The sequence below is a fragment of the Schistocerca nitens genome, chromosome 3 (assembly GCF_023898315.1).
Source record: "Schistocerca nitens isolate TAMUIC-IGC-003100 chromosome 3, iqSchNite1.1, whole genome shotgun sequence".
NCBI lineage: Eukaryota > Metazoa > Arthropoda > Insecta > Orthoptera > Acrididae > Schistocerca > Schistocerca nitens.
The window spans coordinates 432938177-432958828 of NC_064616.1; positions in this window are offsets into that span (position 1 = coordinate 432938177).

The following is a 20652-nucleotide window of genomic DNA, read 5'->3' on the forward strand; positions in this document are numbered from 1 at the left end:
ATCGCAGATGCACGGGCTACCCTAACACGTCCCCCGTCAGACTCAAATTCTCAACCTGTCCACACACTAGTATTGTAGTGCGACTTACTTCTTACTCTCATTACTCGCGGCATTTCGCAGAACTCCGTATGAGTTCGGACCTGATATGCATCCGCACTGAATAGATCATTGGGAATCTCGCCTTTTGTATATGTGTGTGTGTGTGTGTGTGTGTGTGTGTGTGTGTGTGTGTGTGTGTGTGTGTGTGTGTCTGTGTGTGTGTGTGTGGTGCCTGTTCTTTCAGACATTCCGAAGGAACGGACACCACATATATGCATTTCATCATATACCTAGTGTTAACATTTATTCATGCATATATTTCGCCAATCATTTTCAGTGAGCTGACATTGCTATAAGTGAAGTATATGAGTTGTACCTATTATTATTATTAACAGTAATAGTAATAATAAAAATTTTCTTTATGTTCCTGTCGAATGGGAATAAAGACAAACTCACAGAAATACGTGCTGAAGAAATTAAATCTGGAGGACAGATTGTTTGGGTTGTGGAAGAAAAAAATAAAAATAGAAATAAATTAAGCAGATGAGATAAAGAAAGGAATCTATAAGGCTGATGAAAAATGAGCTAGTACTGACGATGTGTTGCAAAAACTTGTTAGCTGTTGAACAGAAGGTAGCTAACTGGAAGCTACTCCGAAGATAAAAATAATAGTTTAGTCACCCATCGAATATCAGTGTCTTACAACCAGATCTTCTGGTCCAGTTATGAAATGACGATGCGTATCTGATGTGTTGGAGAGGTGCTGAGGGCTAAGGTAACTAATAAGCTGACGATGAAGCATGTTCAAAAATCACTTCGCCTGTCCGGTTGCATCGATCATAACTGAACATACGAGCGTGTTACACACATATCGTACACAAGCATTAATGGCTTCCTCTAGTGAAAATAAAACATGTATTAAAAGTTATAGTCGATGCTTGAAAAATAGAACAATAGAAGTGCGTATGACATATAAAGAAATAGCGTCTTTTATTTACTCGCAAAGACAGGCACAAGATAGAAACAAGGCACCCATAATCAAGTTAACGATTAAGGGAAGTCAGAAAATATACAGGATGAAGTGTTTCCGTTTCAAGACAGGGAATAGAGCTGCAGCTGGAATGTGGCGGAGGATGGTGTGGGCGGACGAGGGTGGGCAGCGGCGAACGCTTGGCTCTGGCATTGTCTGCTGCGGTTAGTTCCGGAGTCGCCATTGTAGCCGCCGCCGGTGGCCGTGCTTTGTGAGCCCAGCTGCCGCGAAACGAATCAAACACATTCTTGCAGCGAGTCCGCACCGCGGCCGTGTGCCTTTCGGCCTGTTCGTCCTAGGAACGATGCCCTATTCTCCCATCACCTGCCGCCGTGCCCCACTGCCACCGAGTAGCAACCCACAGATTTACGTCCCGTGATTCCCAGCCATGTCCTTACATTTTTCTGTATTTAATTGTTACATGGAAAGAGGTATTTCAAGCAAAGGACAAGGAGAGAGTTAATTCTGAGATCGCGAGTGCTTATGGAAAGAAGACTTAGGAGAATCGAGATACCTTCGCAAATTTTGTCGACCTAGAAAAACCTTTCAACAATGTAAAATGGCGCAAAACGTTCGAAATTCTTTAAAAAAAAGGAGTAAGCTGTAGCAAAAATGGACGGATAATCTACGATATCTACAGGAACCAACACGGAACAATAAGAATGGAAGACCAAGGACGAAGTGTTCGGTTCAAAAAGAATGTAAGACAGTGATGTAGCTTTTCGCCCCTGCTATTCAGTATGTCCGTCGGAGAAGCAATGATGGAAATAAAATAAAGGTTCAAGAGCGAGATTAGAATTCATCGTGAAATGATTTCAGTGACAAAATTCCTTGATGACATCGCCATTTACATCGAAAGTGAAGAGGAATTGCAAGGGGTGTTGAATGGAATGGACAGTATAATGAGTACAGAATATGTATTGAGGGTAAACCGAAGAAGAAAGATAGTAGTGAGAAGTAGCAGAAATGAGATTGGCGATAAACGTAACATCGAAGTCGGGCAACAAGCAACACATATAGTTAAGGAATTCTGCTACCTCGGAAGAAAATAAGACATACTGGCAGAAGTAAAGCTGTGAGGACCGGTCGTGAGTCGTGCTTCGGTAGCTCAGATGGGCAGTCTGCTTTCCGCAGCGCTGCGGCGAGGACGTCTTGTTTACGTCCCGTCCGCGCGGTCGCGAGTGCCCGTAGTTGTTTACTACTGCGTTGTCGCTAGTTTAAGAGTCCATCACTACCGACGCAACATGGCACATTCATACAGACAAACCACCATCAAGATCAGTTTTCAAACCGATCATGCACGACCGCGAGCTTTTGAAGTGGAACGTTTTCTACGTGACGACGTTAAAATTGCCCCGCGAGACATAATTGGTATCCATCCCTCTATCACGAGCAGTGTTGTCTACGTCAAGCTAGTAAGTGACGAGGTGTGCAACAGAATCGTGAGCGCACATGCGAACGATCTTAAATTCAAACATTCTGATGGCCATATTGGGGCGGTCTCTATCGATCACGCGGGGCTTGGCCTCCGTACGATACGCGTCTTCGAACTCCCTTTCGAAGAACCACCGGACGTCGTCACCGCGGCTTTCCAGCCCTACGGTAAAGTGATCAGCCATATGGCCGAAAAATGGACCACCTTTACAACGTACCCCGTTCTTAACGGGGTACGACAGATTAAAATTGAACTGACCAAACATGTTCCGTCATATCTTGTCATCGGCGGATGTAGGGCGATCATTATGTATGACGGTCAGCCACGCACTTGCTCTGGTTGTGGCCAAGTAGTGCACGTCCGGTCGGATTGTCTCCGACGACGGCTTACGCAAATCCCGACGGGTGAATCTATGACTCCTTCTACGGTGACGACCCTTCCTCTCAATTACGCCGAAGTTACACGGGCAGTACCCTTTTCCGATGCTGACGACATTAGTCCGATAGCCGCCCCCGATGGAGAGACCAAAATGGCTTCTGCAGTACAGGATCCGGCCTCTACATCGGCGCCCCCACCTGAAGATAATCACCGACCGACCTTGCAAGAAGGCGTGGATGCCAGGATGGACATTGACCCACGGGTTGTACCGACAGCGGCTTTTCTTCCAGACACCGGAGCAGCTGACGAAATCCACCCACATTCAGATACTGAAACACACGTCCGTAAACAGCGTTCCCGCGAAAACACAAGAGACGGCGGCGTGCTCCATCGGACGAGTGTTTGCAGCGATCGTCTGACATGGACTGTGGAAATTCCGACGACGATACCGGTGGTACAGAGGCCGCTGTAACTTCAAACTCAACAGATCGCCGTGGTGACGGCTTCAGCCCCTCAGACCCCACAGCACAGCAGGATCACAAGCAGACAACCGCTGCCGATTCCCAGCCAGCAGAGCCGATGGAGTCAGCGTCGAGTGCCGCAGCAGCCACTAACAGCCACCAACAGCCGATGGTGTTTCATGGCGACTGGGCGGACGACTGTGAGGAACACTCCTTGCCCATCGTGTCGGACGACACGGGGGGAAATTTACCACACCAGTGTTGATCCTTTCCCGCCGTCAGTTACAGTGACGAGACAGCCTTACCAGGGTATTGATGGCCAACACGGATGCTGTGGATAGACCTCAAACTTATCGCGTTGCAACTATAAACATCAACACTATACGGACGCGCGCTAAGTTATCCTTGCTTCAGGATATGTTGAACTCTGCTTCCATCGACATAGCCCTTCTCCAGGAAGTGTACGTCGACGACTTCCCAGGCATGTACGGTTACGATGCTTGCGTCTCTCCAGCTTCCCCAACAGGCAGCGGTGTCGCTGTACTTCTTCGGGAAGGGATAGTGGCGGACGATATCCTGTTTCTGCCTGGGGCAAGAGGAATGGCACTCACAGTACTGGGTGTCCGCCTTATCAATATCTACGCACCTTCCGGGACGGACAAACGTCGCGAACGTTCCCGATTCTTTACGGAAGACGTCGCCCCGCTCTTCCAAGGCCGCCACGACCATCTGGTGTTTGGAGGTGACTACAATTGCGTACTGGCGCCCAGAGATCAACTCCCACGACATAATCCGTGCCCGGAACTCGGGACGCTAATTCGAGACCTGCAGATGGTGGACACTTGGGAACATCTTCACGGCCACCGACCGGGATTCACGCACTTCACAAGTCACTCTTCCAGTCGTATCGATCGGATTTATGTCTCACACTCTCTCGCCGCTGGAACACAGGATGCGGAACTGTGGCCTGCAGCATTCTCGGACCACTCAGCTTACATTTGTGCCGTCACCCTGCGGCGGCAACAAGTGTGGAGAAGCCGCAGCCCGTGGAAATTAAACATCGCTCACCTGTCGTACCCGGATTGCCGCCAAGCCGTTGAGGATACGTGGCATTCGTGTGAAAATCGCCTCCGTGCATATCCCACAACAATCCGCTGGTGGTTGGACTGCGCCAAACCGGCACTGAGGCGAACGTTGATAACCTACGGTCGTGACCACGCTACTTGGCGAAGATATACACTCGACTTTTACTTCCGGGTCCTGCGCGACTGCGATGCTATGGCGCCGTCTCCGGAACGACAAACGGCGGTCCACCGTGCTAAGGCTCAGATCCTCGCTCATGTACGACGCCACCTAGAGGGGGTAGTCATCCGCTCGAGGACGCAGGATCGGATACCGGGCGAACGCCCGTCAATGTTCCACGTCCTTCGTGAACGTAAACGACGCCAACGAGCGCTGATACGCTTCATCGACACGGAGGACGGTCATCGCCTCACCACGCAACAAGACATAAACACAGCGTTCTACACTCATTATTCCCAACTCTATTCCGCTCAGACCCCTGATCCGACAGCACTGGAGGACGTCTCTCAGACGATTTACGGCACCGTCACCCCGGCAATGGAAGCGGCCTTGATGGAAGAAATTACAGAAGAAGAAGTGATCGACGCCATTAGAAAAGGAGCTGTCAACAAGTCTCCGGGTCCTGATGGCCTCCCCTTGGAATTTTACCGGACTTTTCAATATTCATTAGCCTCCCGATGGACGGACATCTGTCGCGAACTCCTATCCCCGGACGTGCCGCTCCCTGCGGCCCTTGTGGAAGGGATGATTATTCCTATTCACAAACCGTCCGGTGGCTCACGACTGCAGGACTACCGCCCGTTGACACTATTGAACTGCGACTTTAAGATCTTTTCTCGACTGTTGGTGGCGCGGATACGCCAGACCCTACGAAATGTTATCTCACCCGATCAAACGTCATTAGGAGGCGACAATAATATTCAAACAGCACTCAGTGAATATCGTGACTTGATCTCACTGGCGAGGGCATGTCGTCTGAAGGGTGCACTGGCGACAATCGATTTTAGTCAAGCTTTCGACCGAGTGGACCACAACTATTTGGAAGCGGTCCTCCAACATATGCGGTACCCACAGCCATTCGTCACTGTCGTCATGCGACTACTCCGTGGCGCGACGTCCAAGGTGATCGTCAACGGCCGACCTTCGCGGCCCCTCACCATTTCTCGATCGATACGCCAAGGCTGCCCTCTGTCCACTTTACTTTACGCTGTGGCCATGGAACCACTCCTCTGCGGCCTGCGCCAACGACTAACGGGTATAACGTTACGAGGCCACACTTTCCGATGTAAAGCGTACGCTGACGACCTGGTGATTGTCATCCGCAACGGTGACGACACCGCTAGCGCACTAAATTGGATAACGAAATATGGCATGGCCACTGGTAGTCGTATCAACGTCGCAAAATCGGTGGCGATGAACATCGGGGTCGGATTGTCTGAGAACAGTGTCACCCCCTTACAGCTCAGAGATAGTTTGAAATGTCTCGGCATTGACTTTACAGACGATATACGACGGACCGCTGCTCACAACTTTCGACGGCTTTTACGGAATGTTCGGACTGGCATTGCCAACAACCGCCTACGAGCCCTGGACATCGTCCAACGGACCCAGTATGTTAACACACATTTAGCGTCACGCATTCCGCACATCGCCCAGATATTACCTATACCGGTGATGTTAGCTCGCCGTATACTTGCGGCTTTTGGGTCCTTCGTGAGTTCAGGAATGCTTTTCAAGATAAAATATGAGACTCTCACCCTTCCCCCGGATCGGGGAGGGCTTGGCCTTTATCACGTTTATGACAGAGCGGTCGCCCTATTTGTGAGCACATTAGTCAAACTATGGCACCGCCGTCCGGACAGTCTGACCAGTTTGTTAATAGAAGAACTAGCACCGCCCTCCCTGTTGCCGCCTGTGCCGATACACCACGTCCCCTCCTCGCTCTTCTACATCGGTGTCTTTTACCTCGAACTCAGTTACGTTCGACTTGCCTTACCAGCGACTCAACTGGCGACGGCAAAGGCGGTTTATAGGGTCCTGCAACGTGGACGACCCGATAACGTCGTGGAGAGGAAGCACCCGAACGTCAACTGGCGAGTAGTGTGGAGGACAATTCACCACGTAACACTGGACACTGACGTCACGGCGATGTGGTATATCACTGTCAACGGTAAGCAGGTGACCAGATCAAGGCTACATGCGATCCACATGGTAGACTCACCCACGTGCACGAGCTGTGGCGTTCAAGACGACGATGAACACCGTCTTAGCTGTGGCGAGTCTACGGCAGTGTGGCACTTAGTGAGGCAAATGTCAGCATACTTCCTTCGGGTAACGCCGAATCATATCGACCCCAAGACTATCTTATTCCCGGATGAAACGTATTACCCACGCACTAAAACTAATGCAATGACGTGGCTTCGTGGACATGCAGTGCATTATTTGTTTCAAGACGGCACTAAGAACACTTTAGAATTTTGGAACTATTTGCAGGAACGACATTGCAAGATCCTCCGTAACCCTAAGTATCGACAATATTTTTCCAATTTTTTGTGGAGTGCGTTCCACGACCCTCCACGTAGCTGGAACATCACGGGTAAGAGAAGCTAAAATTCCAATACGATGATAGAACACTACACGGTACAACGTGGGATCTACTTTCATCATTACGAGAAGTCATACCTGGATGATACAGCAGATGGAGAGTTTCGTTGTGAACCCTCACACTCTGTAGCAGTATTTGCCCCATTTCCTCTTTTTGTCCCCGGAGCGAAAAGGTCTTCGCAGTTTCAGTTTTCCCATCCGGTGCAAGATGTAGCACTGGTTAATGGTGGTATGGATTCCACCCTTCAGTTTTGTTTCATGGTTTCCTTCGCCCCGCACTTTGCTCTCTTTCTTTATGCCTTTTTCTACAACTGTTAGCGTGGTTTTAGTTCCGTGCGTCCCCAACTCGACGCAAAGAGTGCACTTACTAGTTTTCAGTTCCTTACTGTTAAAAAAATAAAAAAAATAAAAAAAATAAATTTAAAAAAATAATAAAAAAATACATAAATAAATAAAATAAAAAACATCACAAAAAAAACGGTAAGCGTCGTGCACTGATGATAAGACGTCGCGTGTTCTATTACATTGGCTACTACATTCTTTTAACGCAATTCTGCTGTCTCCTAAAGTATTCAATTTAATGGAACGTTGAACATAATTCTCTAAAAAAAAAAGAAAAAAAAAAAAGATGGTAGAGCACTTGCCCGCGAAAGGCAAAGGTCCCGAGTTCGAGTCTCGGTCGGGCACACAGTTTTAATCTGCCAGGAAGTTTCAAAATAAGACATGTTGGACTACGCAAGGAGGACACAAAAAGCTGATTAATAGAAGTAAAGAGATCATTCCTGGCTTGGAGTTGTCTGCTAGCATCAAATATTGGCTTTAATGTGGGGAAGAAATTTTTCGGAACATAGTTTTGGAGCATAGTATTGTGTGGTAGCGAATCACGGACTACGGTAATTCGCGACATAGGGTGCGAGTGCTACTCGCACAGGAGATGAGTTAATGACAGACCGCACTGAACTAGTAACAAGATAAGACTGATGACTGATAAAAAGGGTGTTAGAGAGCTGAGAATGAACAGAGTGATATAAAGCTGTTTGCCCAGTAGCTCAAAACGAACACGCGATTAGGGTAATTTGATAAGAACTGGTAATAAGGTAGGCTGCTTCCACCATTCATGAAGTGTGTCAGCTGGGTGATGAAGTACCAGCCTTAAATGACAATCTATCCCCAAACTAATATTGGCTCAGTGGACAATGAGAAGAAAATTTCTGCAATAGCCATAAATAATAGGAAATAAGTGAGGCAAAGGAAAGCCACGAAAGGACACTAAAATCATTCATATTTTTACGTATATGGAGTTCCAATTTTTTCAACTAACTTTCGGACATAAAGCAGCTTGAAAACTAAGGTTCTCGACAATCGAATGGCCCTGTAGAAGATTGTAAGCTGTGTTTCACACAGGAAAAGCTTGAGTTCCTTGCCGGATGGATAGCCCGCGTGAATGGTCGAGCGCCGGCCGAAGTGGCCGTGCGGTTAAAGGCGCTGCAGTCTGGAACCGCAAGACCGCTACCGTCGCAGGTTCGAATCCTGCCTCGGGCATGGATGTTTGTGATGTCCTTAGGTTAGTTAGGTTTAACTAGTTCTAAGTTCTAGGGGACTAATGACCTCAGAGGTTGAGTCCCATAGTGCTCAGAGCCATTTGAACCATTTTTGAATGGTCGAGCGCCCTCACCGGCTGCAGAAATCATTCCAGACAGGTTGGCAGGATACGTACTGGGAAAATACCATAAAGCGTAACCCCCATCCAGCCCCTTCCACTCCCTCCTCACAGACGCACGCACACACATACGCATACATACAGGATACATGAAAACTGCGCCCACTGAAATATGCGCCCTTAAGCCGTCGGCACACGGACCGTGCATCCGAACGTTGAGCGTTGAGCGTGCCGAGTTTCTGACGTCATAGCGTGGAACAGCACGCTCGGGAGTCTTTCCGAACGTGCAGAGCAATATCTGGCATGTCAGATATTCTGAGCGTTTCTGAGCGTTGACCAATCGGATGGCACAACGCCACCTACGTCACAAGCACGCCGTTTCCATTCAGTACAGAGTTGTGAGGCGCCATATTGGCATTCATTTCAAGCCTATATGTATATATGCCGTTTCTGAGCACCAGCAAATTGAGAATCACTGGAAAACCCGTTGTTAACTGTGTGATTCGTTCCAATAAAATAATGAGAAACATCATATTCGTGGCAAAAGAATTATTGTAACTTGTGTATTATGAGGGTAGGCTATTTGAAGGCAGCGACACACTGAAGATCCACCCGAAACATATTGTTCTTGGTACAATTTGTTATAATCAAATTTCAATTAGTAACATCTACGATTACGGTTTTCAGCAAGGGGTAACATAATATGACAATATATAAAAGCTGTGGGGTTGATTTAGCGTAATGAGTAGCGTCGCTGCCCAGTATTGTGTTAGTAGCTGGGCGCTGGTTCCCGTCTAACTACATCCAATTTTTTTTCCTAACATTCGCGTTTTTATTAGGTTCTGATACTTTTATTATTAGTTTTAATATAAATATATACCATAATATTTGATGTTACGTAAATATAAGTTCAACTTTTTTGAGGGGTGACTTTGTTCGATTGGCTTAATCTACAGGACAGCTTGCGCTACTTGTATAAAGATATTTTGCTCCTTTTTCTTTTACGCTTCGTAATTCACATGTTGCAAAGAGTCTGCTACTGGGTAGGAACGGTGATCAAGTAACTAAAATGTGGGAATGATGAAATAATGTTTATCTTGTGTGGAGAAGTATTCCAAATTTGTAACGCACTGTTTGTAATGGAACTTTTATAAGCCCGTGTCTTTATTGATTGGACATGGTACTTTCCTTTTCGCGGACGATGGTAGAAATGTGCATTTAAATTGAGCTAACGTTGGAATTTTACGCGCTCCCGTTGAGTAAACGGTGTGATTTACGAACTATAAATATTCCTCAACTGCCGCTGGAGTGTGTGGCGATCGCATATACCACGTTGGGGCGAACGTACCGTATGCACAAGTCGCATCGTTCCTGAGCGTGCAGCAGCTCGTTCAACTCGACACGCTCAACGTTAACGTTCGACAGCACGGTCCGTGTGCCGACGGCTTTACAACAATCTGTGGAATCTGCTCCCAGTATTACTGGAAAGAAACTACGTGCTCACTAAGGCACACGTTCTGCCTTCACCCCGACACTCCTCATCCACCGGAAACGCTCCTTATATGTCGCAGTCTACCTGGACTCCGAAAGTCCTCGTCTACCCCCGTTTTTGAGTCTTACCGGAATGTGGAAGTGGCAACGGCCATCCGCCACTATGAAGGATACTCACCTGCCAAACGGAAATCTAAAGTAGATGGACTATCATTTCGCGCTGTATAAAACAGAAATCAACGTACTGCCGAAGACTGCGTAAAGCCAAAGACTGTAATATGCTTTGGTCAAACGAGGATCAGTGTGAAGATCGAAAAGGGACCTATGAGAACTGGGCCCTGTGAAACTTATGCCCAGTATTCCTGGAAGCTACCTGTTCACTACGTCACGGCCTACCTCCAACCAGAAACGTCGTCCACCGGAAACGCTCCCTGCCCCGGGAGTGAGGTTGTGCCGCAGTGCCCGAGCGCGTCGACGTCGCTATGCAAATGACCAGCAACGTAAACAAAACATCCTGCTACCGGAAGCGCAGCAAGAGCGTCACCAATTAATTGTCGACATGACGTTCCACGACATGTTCTCTTTATACACATGTGGCACTGGTTCCAGTCGTTGTAAAACCGCTTTTCTGTATTCTGTAACGCATACTCTGTCCTACTATGAAATATTGTTACGCATTGTCAGCCTCAAGAGTTTTTTGTCTTTTTCTCTCAAGCACGTTGTTTTATGACGAATGCTGCGTGCTTTTCAGTTATATCTTACAATTTTATATTGCTCACGTATCTTTCATTCGGCAATAATGACAGTAATATACACAATCAAACAGTGTTGCTTCTCTTTAATTAATGCACCATTGCGGAGACGAATGATAGATGTTGAGAGAGTAATTGATGTTGAGGAACAGATGAAACAGCTTAAACTGAACAAATCTTAAACACCCAATGGATCACTGTGAAATAATATACGAAATTGTGGCCGAGCTAGCACGTCTTTCACCCATAAACTACCGTAGGTCCCTCGAATATAAGACCGTCCCCTGTAGTTGCAAGACAGCGCAGGTCACACCGATCTGCAGCAAAGGTTTTGGAAGTGAGCCACACACGTACCGTCCAGTATCCATTGAGATGCATTTGTTGTTGAATCTTAGAACGTGTGCTGAACTCAGGGTATCTCGAATAGAACTACTTCATTCATGTCAAACAGCACGGAGTCCGAAATCAGCAACCATGTGAAACCTAACCTGCAGTGCTCTCACGTGACATCTTGAAAGTCATGGATCAAGACAGTCACGCTGATGCAGCATTTCTTATTATTCCGAAAACAATTTCACTCAGTACTGCGCATATGCTTATTTTCGAAAGAAGGGTGATATGGTGTATCAATCGATACTTGTGAGTGGATTGAGGATTTCTTGGTAGGGATGACGTAGCACGCTACCTTGGATGGAGAGTCATCGACGGATCTGTAACGAGGTAACGAGATATTGTCTGAAAGAAAGTGAACAAATATCCTGTCAGATCTTAATGAGACTTCAGAGTGATTCAAAGATTGGCAGCTTTCTTTCAGTGTTCACCAATTTAAAACTATGCACTTCACGCAAAGAACGTAGTATTCTATGACTACAGTATCGATTGTCTATTGCAATAGGTCATTTAATACAAATACTTGGATGTAACAATTTGTAGGGATATGGAATGGAACAATCGCATAGATTCAGTCTTAGGTAAAGCAGCAGAAGACAGACATCGCTTCATTTGTTCAATAGAAGAAAAAAGAAATTAATCTACAAAGGGGATTGCTTATACAACACTCCTGCCACTCGTCCTAAAATATTGTTCAAGTTAGTGTGACATGTACCAAATAGGATTAAATTGGTATGTTGAAGGTACAGAGAGAAGAGCAAAACGAATGCTTGCAGGTCTCCTTGACCCGTGGGAAATACACTCCTGGAAATTGAAATAAGAACACCGTGAATTCATTGTCCCAGGAAGGGGAAACTTTATTGACACATTCCTGGGGTCCGATACATCACATGATCACACTGACAGCACCACAGGCACATAGACACAGGCAACAGAGCATGCACAATGTCGGCACTAGTACAGTGTATATCCACCTTTCGCAGCAATGCAGGCTGCTATTCTCCCATGGAGACGATCGTAGAGATGCTGGATGTAGTCCTGTGGAACGGCTTGCCATGCCATTTCCACCTGGCGCCTCAGTTGGACCAGCGTTCGTGCTGGACGTGACATGCTCAATGGGGGACAGATCCGGAGATCTTGCTGGCCAGGGTAGTTGACTTACACCTTCTAGAGCACGTTGGGTGGCACGGGATACATGCGGACGTGCATTGTCCTGTTGGAACAGCAAGTTCCCTTGCCGGTCTAGGAATGGTAGAACGATGGGTTCGATGACGGTTTGGATGTACCGTGCACTATTCAGTGTCCCCTCGACGATCACCAGTGGTGTACGGCCAGTGTAGGAGATCGCTCCCCACACCATGATGCCGGGTGTTGGCCCTGTGTGCCTCGGTCGTATGCAGTCCTGATTGTGGCGCTCACCTGCACGGCGCCAAACACGCATACGACCATCATTGGCACCAAGGCAGAAGCGACTCTCATCGCTGAAGACGACACGTCTCCATTCGTCCCTCCATTCACGCCTGTCGCGACACCACTGGAGGCGGGCTGCACGATGTTGGGGCGTGAGCGGAAGACGGCCTAACGGTGTGCGGGACCGTAGCCCAGCTTCATGGAGACGGTTGCGAATGGTCCTCGCCGATACCCCAGGAGCAACAGTGTCCCTAATTTGCTGGGAAGTGGCGGTGCGGTCCCCTACGGCACTGCGTAGGATCCTACGGTCTTGGCGTGCATCCGTGCGTCGCTGCGGTCCGGTCCCAGGTCGACGGGCACGTGCACCTTCCGCCGACCACTGGCGACAACATCGATGTACTGTGGAGACTTCACGCCCCACGTGTTGAGCAATTCGGCGGTACGTCCAACCGGCCTCCCGCATGCCCACTATACGCCCTCGCTCAAAGTCCGTCAACTGCACATACGGTTCACGTCCACGCTGTCGCGGCATGCTACCAGTGTTAAAGACTGCGATGGAGCTCCGTATGCCACGGCAAACTGGCTGACACTGACGGCGGCGGTGCACAAATGCTGCGCAGCTAGCGCCATTCGACGGCCAACACCGCGGTTCCTGGTGTGTCCGCTGTGCCGTGCGTGTGATCATTGCTTGTACAGCCCTCTCGCAGTGTCCGGAGCAAGTATGGTGGGTCTGACACACCGGTGTCAATGTGTTCTTTTTTCCATTTCCAGGAGTGTATAACGGAGATGATGAAGAAACAGAACTGGCTGGCGTTTATAGATAGGGGCAAAAGCCTGCTTAATAAGGTTCAAGAACCAGTCTTAATCAATGAATCTAGGAATATACTACACCTCCTCCTCCGTTCTACGAATCGGCTCCTTAGGAATAGCGAGGACAAGATTACACTAATTACAGAGCCCACTGAGGCATTTAAGCAGTAACTGTTCACGCGCTCCGTACGTGAATGGCACAGGAAGAAAGACTTCGTTTAAATAGGAGATGATGCTCTCGTTGCATTCGTAGGAACTTGCTAACACGGCTATTGGTCGACTGTGGATGTTTACCAATCCTCATGACCTTGCGCGACACAAACTTGTCTAAAGGATATTGTGCTGCAACCTTGTTTTGAGTTTTATACATTTGTTCTCCACATCTACGTAGTCAGGGTTGGATATTTTATGTTGACTACTTATATATTCAGCAATTTGTATTGTACCACTCTTGCTAAACAAATATAATTTCATTTTCTTTCTTTTTTAGATATCTTGTAAGTCCCTTAGTCAGTGATGTTATCATAGCATCATGATGACTGATTTCCTCCTCGACGATTCACGTGCATCTGTTTGTTCATCCTCAAAGTCCTGCTGGCGACCCAGATCTTTAGTGCTACCATGAACAAGTCTACCTCTCCCAAATAGCTGGTCAACGGACAGACATGTGGGGCGTTTTGCGATCCCTGCAGTCACTTGATCTCTGTACTGTTGAACACATCTGGAGCAAGCTGAGCGAAATATACCTTCTTGGAAACAGCTCGCACTAAATTCCGTGTATGGTGGCTGAGTGGTGATTAATCAGTATGCTCTTTCTATGTCTCCTGGAGTCCTTACCACGATGCGCTCTCCTTGTCATTAGGAACAAAGGGGCATCTAAACTGTGCTAGGTAAGTGCCTCTAAGTCAATTTCTCATGAGTGAATGTTGAATTCTAAGATGTTTTTTACTTTGATCATTTCAGAAACAATTAGATCAGGGTACATCCAGCGAAAGACATGAAAATGAAGGAAAGTTTCAATATAGGAACTCCACTTTTGATATCAGCAGAACAGTAGTCGTTTTCCTTTACTCGAAAATGCATTTTTTGCTCATGCTCATACAGCGGCCAGCAAGTCTTAAGCTCAGTGTTCATATGTTACACATGATGCAGGATGTACGTATGTTTCTTTGCGAAAGGAGTTATTTCAGCACACACACACACACACACACACACACACACACAAACATACACACAAATAAAAACACCATGTGGTCAATATATACTTCATATTTACAAATGCGAGCCGTAAATTTGTCAGCCTTTGCTCTCTGTGTCCGTCGCCTTCGGGAATAATTCTTCTCTCTGTTTGTGCGAAAACAGGAACTCCACAGAGCTCAACTTAGAGCTTTTTCAGAGGAGCATACGGCCCACTTCTTCAGCTCTCACCTTCGAGTGCTAAGAAAACAAGAACTGTAAACATTGGCTTTCCCGTCTTCAAGAGCAGATGGTAATTCGTTTTTCCTGTGTACTTTACTGAAGCGCTGATAAATTACCCATAAACATATGCCTAGTAGCTCTCAACGCACAGTTTCCAATTTTTATAAAGCGTTTGCTTCAAAGCATGGATTGGGCTATGCTAGGAATGACATTCTGTAACTATGAAAAACGCTATTGCCATTAGGTCTGCAGCCAGAAATCCACTGTCTTCTATATTTTCAATTAGATTACTGGTCATCTTTAAAGAATCAGCCTCTCTATCTCATTTAGGAAATATCTTCATGAAATAAATGGGTAAGATTATCTTTTTCAACATTTACAAGGGAAACTGTATTTGTATTTGCCAACAAAACTAAACTATAACTTATGTTATTAGGCCTCTCATTACCCATTGGTAACTGCATTAAGATTATCACTGGGAACTTTTTGGTTACCATAGCACCCTTTGAATACCTAATGCCTTCTGTCTTTTTTCAAATTTCGAAAGAGGTGTATTTGTAATTGAAACATAAAGCATAAATTATTGAGTTTATGCTTATTAACTCAAGAAAAATGAAAAGGCCACATCCCACAGTAGTCCCAGAAGAATTCTACTTGAATTTTGACTACTGACTGCATTCTCTGAAGAAATATATGTTTAAGAGATAATTGTTTTATCCTGTCAAAACTTCAGTGAAAGGCTGCACCCAGTTACAAAATAATTGGTAAAATAAGTGGCTTCACAGGAATTTGTTTTAGGTGATAAGCTTCTCATTGTAGGACAGTGTAGCTTCAGGGGGCTTTTCTGTTGTGAAATGTACCCCTTGGCAGATAAAAGATGAGTAGTGTGGCAAACTATGTTTTAACACACATTGTGGGTTGCCTGCATCAGGGGCAAGTGTACATCAGGGGTAAACCTATAGTTATTTTTTGACTGACAGGTCCTTAACCTGTTGTTCTGTTAACAGTATTAAGACCCCCTGGGGATAATCCATCCATCTGATTGAGTGGTCCTTAACCTATTGTTCCCCAGCCCACACCCTCTCCCTCCTCCTACCCCGTACCAATCTGTCTGGGAACTTCCCTCGCTGATAAAAGCACACTTGTGATATCGATTTGATTGACTAATTATTTAAGTCATTCAATTTGATAAACTCTCCCCCTCTGGCAAATCACCCAACCTGCCTCTGCCCTATCTCTGTGGGAAATTGGCGGCAAAAAGAATCAGTTGATCAAACATTTGGAGGGAATTCGATTGCTGTTACTGAATATTATTTAAAAATTTAGAAAATACAGTTTATTTATTTATTTAAAGAGTTTGGTGGGATATCGATTGCAGTGTATGGAAAATTGTTTAAACAATTAATACAATATTTGGAATATTGTTTCTTTAAACAATTTGTAGGATCTGAGACCATGTATGGAGTATAGTTTATTTATATATGTAAAGAATTTGGCGGGAAGTCGATTGCAGTGTATGGAATATTATTTAAGGGGAGTTTGCCGACAAAAATTCGAAAATTTTGACATTTTACAAAACATGCCCTAGAATATTATTTATTATTTCCTGTACACAATGGTGTATAAATTATCTGTGTGTGACATTTAGACCAATTTTATTTTTAATTTTCAGTTATTACATGCGTATGTCAGAAATCACCCAATTTCGGACGTGCACGTGTTTATATCTGAATATCTCGGAAACTACATTTTGTAGAAGGCTGTGATTTTCATCTATGGGCAGAAAATAGGTGGCGCTCGATATTAGTCACACTGCTGTATTGTCTTTCAATTGTTTGTTAGTTTATAGTGAAACACTGACTTTTCGTGAAATCTGTTGCAGTTTGACGTAATATAAACATGCCTAGAAGTGATAGTCTCTTGAAGAAACGTAAGTTTGGAGGTGACCAACACACTAGAGATGTAAAACCGAGTATTTTTCAAGAGTTGGAACCGACAAGCAGTGTAAAATCAAATAACCTCACTGTGCCACCAGAGAACAAGTGAGCTGCGACATCACTCAGTGCAAGTAAAACTAAAATAGATAAACAATATGAGGAATCAGGATTACTACCGGATAATTTAGGAAATAGCACTTCTGACTGGGTTATGTTTTGTGTGATATCAACATTTTAATTCAGGTGTTGTGTGATTCATTGTGTTGTAATATTTGTGGCGGGAATGTAATTATTGAAGAAGATTTTTCTGCAAGAATTGGACTTGCTACGACCATAGTAGTTATTTGCACAGACTACGACAACAGAAAGTCATTTGTAACGTAAAATGAACGCAAGAATAATCCGCATGAAGTAAATGTTAGACTTTTCTATGAGAGCTATCGGAGGGCGTCTTAGTGCAGCTCAGTGTTTCTGTTTGCTTATGAATCTACCACCACCACCTACGAAAATTCAGAGTTACACGGAAATTATAGGAGAAGCGGTTTAATCTGTCGCTTCCCTGTCAATGAAGGCTGCAGCAAATGAAGCTACTGAAATGAACGAAGGCAGCATTGGTATACCTGTTTCGTTTGATGGGACATGGCAAAAGCGTGGCCACACATCGAAAAACTCGGTTGCCTCAATCACAAGTGTAGACACAGACAAAGTAATTGATTCTGAGGTGCTTACAAGATATTGATATAGCTCCTGTGAGGAAAATTGAAGAAATGAACATGAAAAGTGTCAGAAAAATTATGAAGAAACCAGTGGAGGAACGGAAGCTGACGCCGCAATGAAAATGTTTCGCCGATCACTGCAGGAAGGGTTTGTCCAGTACACACAGTGTCTTGGGGATGGTGTGTTGTTGGAGCAAATCCATATGAAAATATTGTGATATAGAAATTGGAATGTGCTGGGCATGTGCAAAAGAGGATGAGCACACGTCTCAGAAAATTAAAACAAATTCTTCGCACCGCCGTACTGTCTGATGGCAAGCCACTTAGTGGTTGGCTGACTGATAAAACAATAAATCAGCTTCAGCAGAATTATAGAATGGCCGTCACAAATAATGGGAATGGTTTAGAAAATACGAGGAAAGTAGTCTGGCCCTCATACTTCCATGAGCTTTCAACCGTCAGAAAACCAACACATACCCCCTGCCGACCTGGACCTGAATCACGGTGTAAATTCCGGAAGGCTGAACTTTCGGTAGTGTCTTCTGGACACAAGAACTCTATTCCTGAAGCTGTTATGGAAGCAATCAAACCAATTTATAGGAACCTATCTCACCCAGGCCTCCTCCGAAAGTGTCTACATGAGCTATCGCAGAATCCTAACGAGTTATTCAATAACGTTATCTGCACACAGGATCCCAAAAATGTTCTTGTAGGGCTCAATACACTAAAATGGAGAGTTAGTGACGCTGTATTAACATATAATGATGGAAACATGGGAAGAATAAGAGTTCTAAAATCTTAACATCACTCTAGGCTACATGTAAACGGCTTGAAGTTATTGGACAAGCTGAGACTTGCCAAGGCACATCAGTTCACCACCGAAGAGGCAACGTCAGTCAGAAGGAAAAAGCTTTCAGAGAAGGAAACTGACAAAGATGATGATGCTGACTATGCTGCTGGGTATTTCTGAGAGTTATTTTAAAATTGCAAGTCAATTTTTATCATTTTAAACTTTAAATGCGATTTTCTAAAAATGACATTTTTATGCTTTATGTTTCTACTTGTCATAGCTATATGAAACTTTGGCACTTATTTCATTATAACATACTGCACCTATTGAACCACAACCATAGCAATAAGTTCAGCAGATGGACATCTAGGGCATTATTTGTACAATTATTTGTAATAAAAATAGCATAATCGAAAATATACGCATCTCTCCTTCTTTTGTACCTCATCTCTTAATTCTAGTTCAGTAGGCATAAGTAACACGGATAAGATACCTGTAAGAATTTTAATGTTATCTTAATTGGTTCTAGAGATAAATGTTCATAAAGTAGGCTAATTTAACACTGCCCGCATAGGCCCTGCAAACTCCCCTTAAGCAAAGTTAGACAGTGTGTGGAATATTGTATGTTTAAACAATTTATGGGATAGTTGGTGATACATGGAATATTTATACAGTTGCGATGCATTTTCATTCCAATCGCACAAGCAATAACGTCATGAAACACACATCACACGTAATTACACTGTTAAAAAACTTCTGATCACGAAGCACATACCGTCCGCCATCCCACACCCAGAGCCAGCTCGTGCCAGCCGTGCAGGCTGCCCAAAGTTGGGCTGCACCGGGAGCTCCGCCAAGCGATGTGTCCTCCATCAGCGGCCGCGCCACGCACCTGTGTCCATCGGGGTTCCCTTGAGCCCTGCGACTGACAGACCAGATGTCACACTAATCCCTGAGCAAAAGCATCAGGTGGTCGCAACACTTTGATACTTGATACCCGAGAAACTTCGGTCGAGCTACGTGCTCTGTCTCTCGTCCTCCTCCTATAGCGTCCATTGCCGGGCCTGAACGTGCCGTTGGTTGCCGTCGCACCGAACCGCAAACAAAGCAGCGTTTACCTGGTAAACCTCTGTGGAGTACCTACACACATGAGAAGTCCTTCCAAGGCAAATGCCTATCAGAGAATGGATTCCGCCAAGGGCTCTAAGCTCCCATCTGTGCTGGAGAGGAAGGATCTCACGACAGGAAATTCAATTATATAGCACAGGATGTACTCTTTAGTTATAAAATTCAGTTCGTAGGGGCTGGACCTCACTTTTATTTGTTGGGAAAAGCTCACATCCAGCAACTACATATATTAATTACGTAATTACATCTATCGTCAGAGCGCCGCCAAGAAAGTCAAAGCAGACCAGTGATCTAATTATAGATCGCATTATTAAAGACTACCGACCATGGACTGGATATTCGCCTCCTTGTCTCTCGCGGATCGCAAATCATCAAGTGGGAGCATAATTTTGATCGGCATATTCCAGACTCGCTTCCTGTCTCTGCCCTCTCAAGAGGCCACTCCCTGCTTGTCTGTGTTAACCAACATCCCCAAACACAGAGATGGAGGTCTTAATCTCTCCTCGGAATACTGTATTCCTGTTGCCTAATGCTGGAGACAAAGCAAATGCTGACGCAATTTCGATATAAGAAAATAGAGTGAAATAATCCATTTGCAGTACCCAGTCAAATTAATTGTCTCACAATTAACAGGAATCTAATACATCGATTAAAACACTCACTTCCGCCTTACGATGATCCATTTTGATATTAAAACATATTTTCAACGTTTCAGTATCACACACAAACATTATACAAATCAAGTAATCAAATTTCGACGCCGGCCGTTGTGGCCGAGCGGTTCTAGGCGATTCAGTCCGGAACCGCACTGCTGCTTCGGTCGCCGGTTCGAATCCTGGCTCGGGCATGGATGTGTGTGATGTCCTTAGGTTCGTTAGGTTTAAGTAGTTCTAAGTCCAGGGGACTGATGACCTCAGATGTTAAGTCTCATAGTGCTTAGAGCCATTTGAACCTGGATTCGTGATTTCCTGTCAGGAAGGTAGCAGTTCGTAGTAATAGACGGCAAATCATCGAGTAAAACTGAAGTGATATCAGGTGTTCCCCAGGGAAGCGTCCTTGGACCTCTGCTGTTCCTGATCTATGTAAATAACCTGGGTGACAATCTGAGCAGTTCTCTTA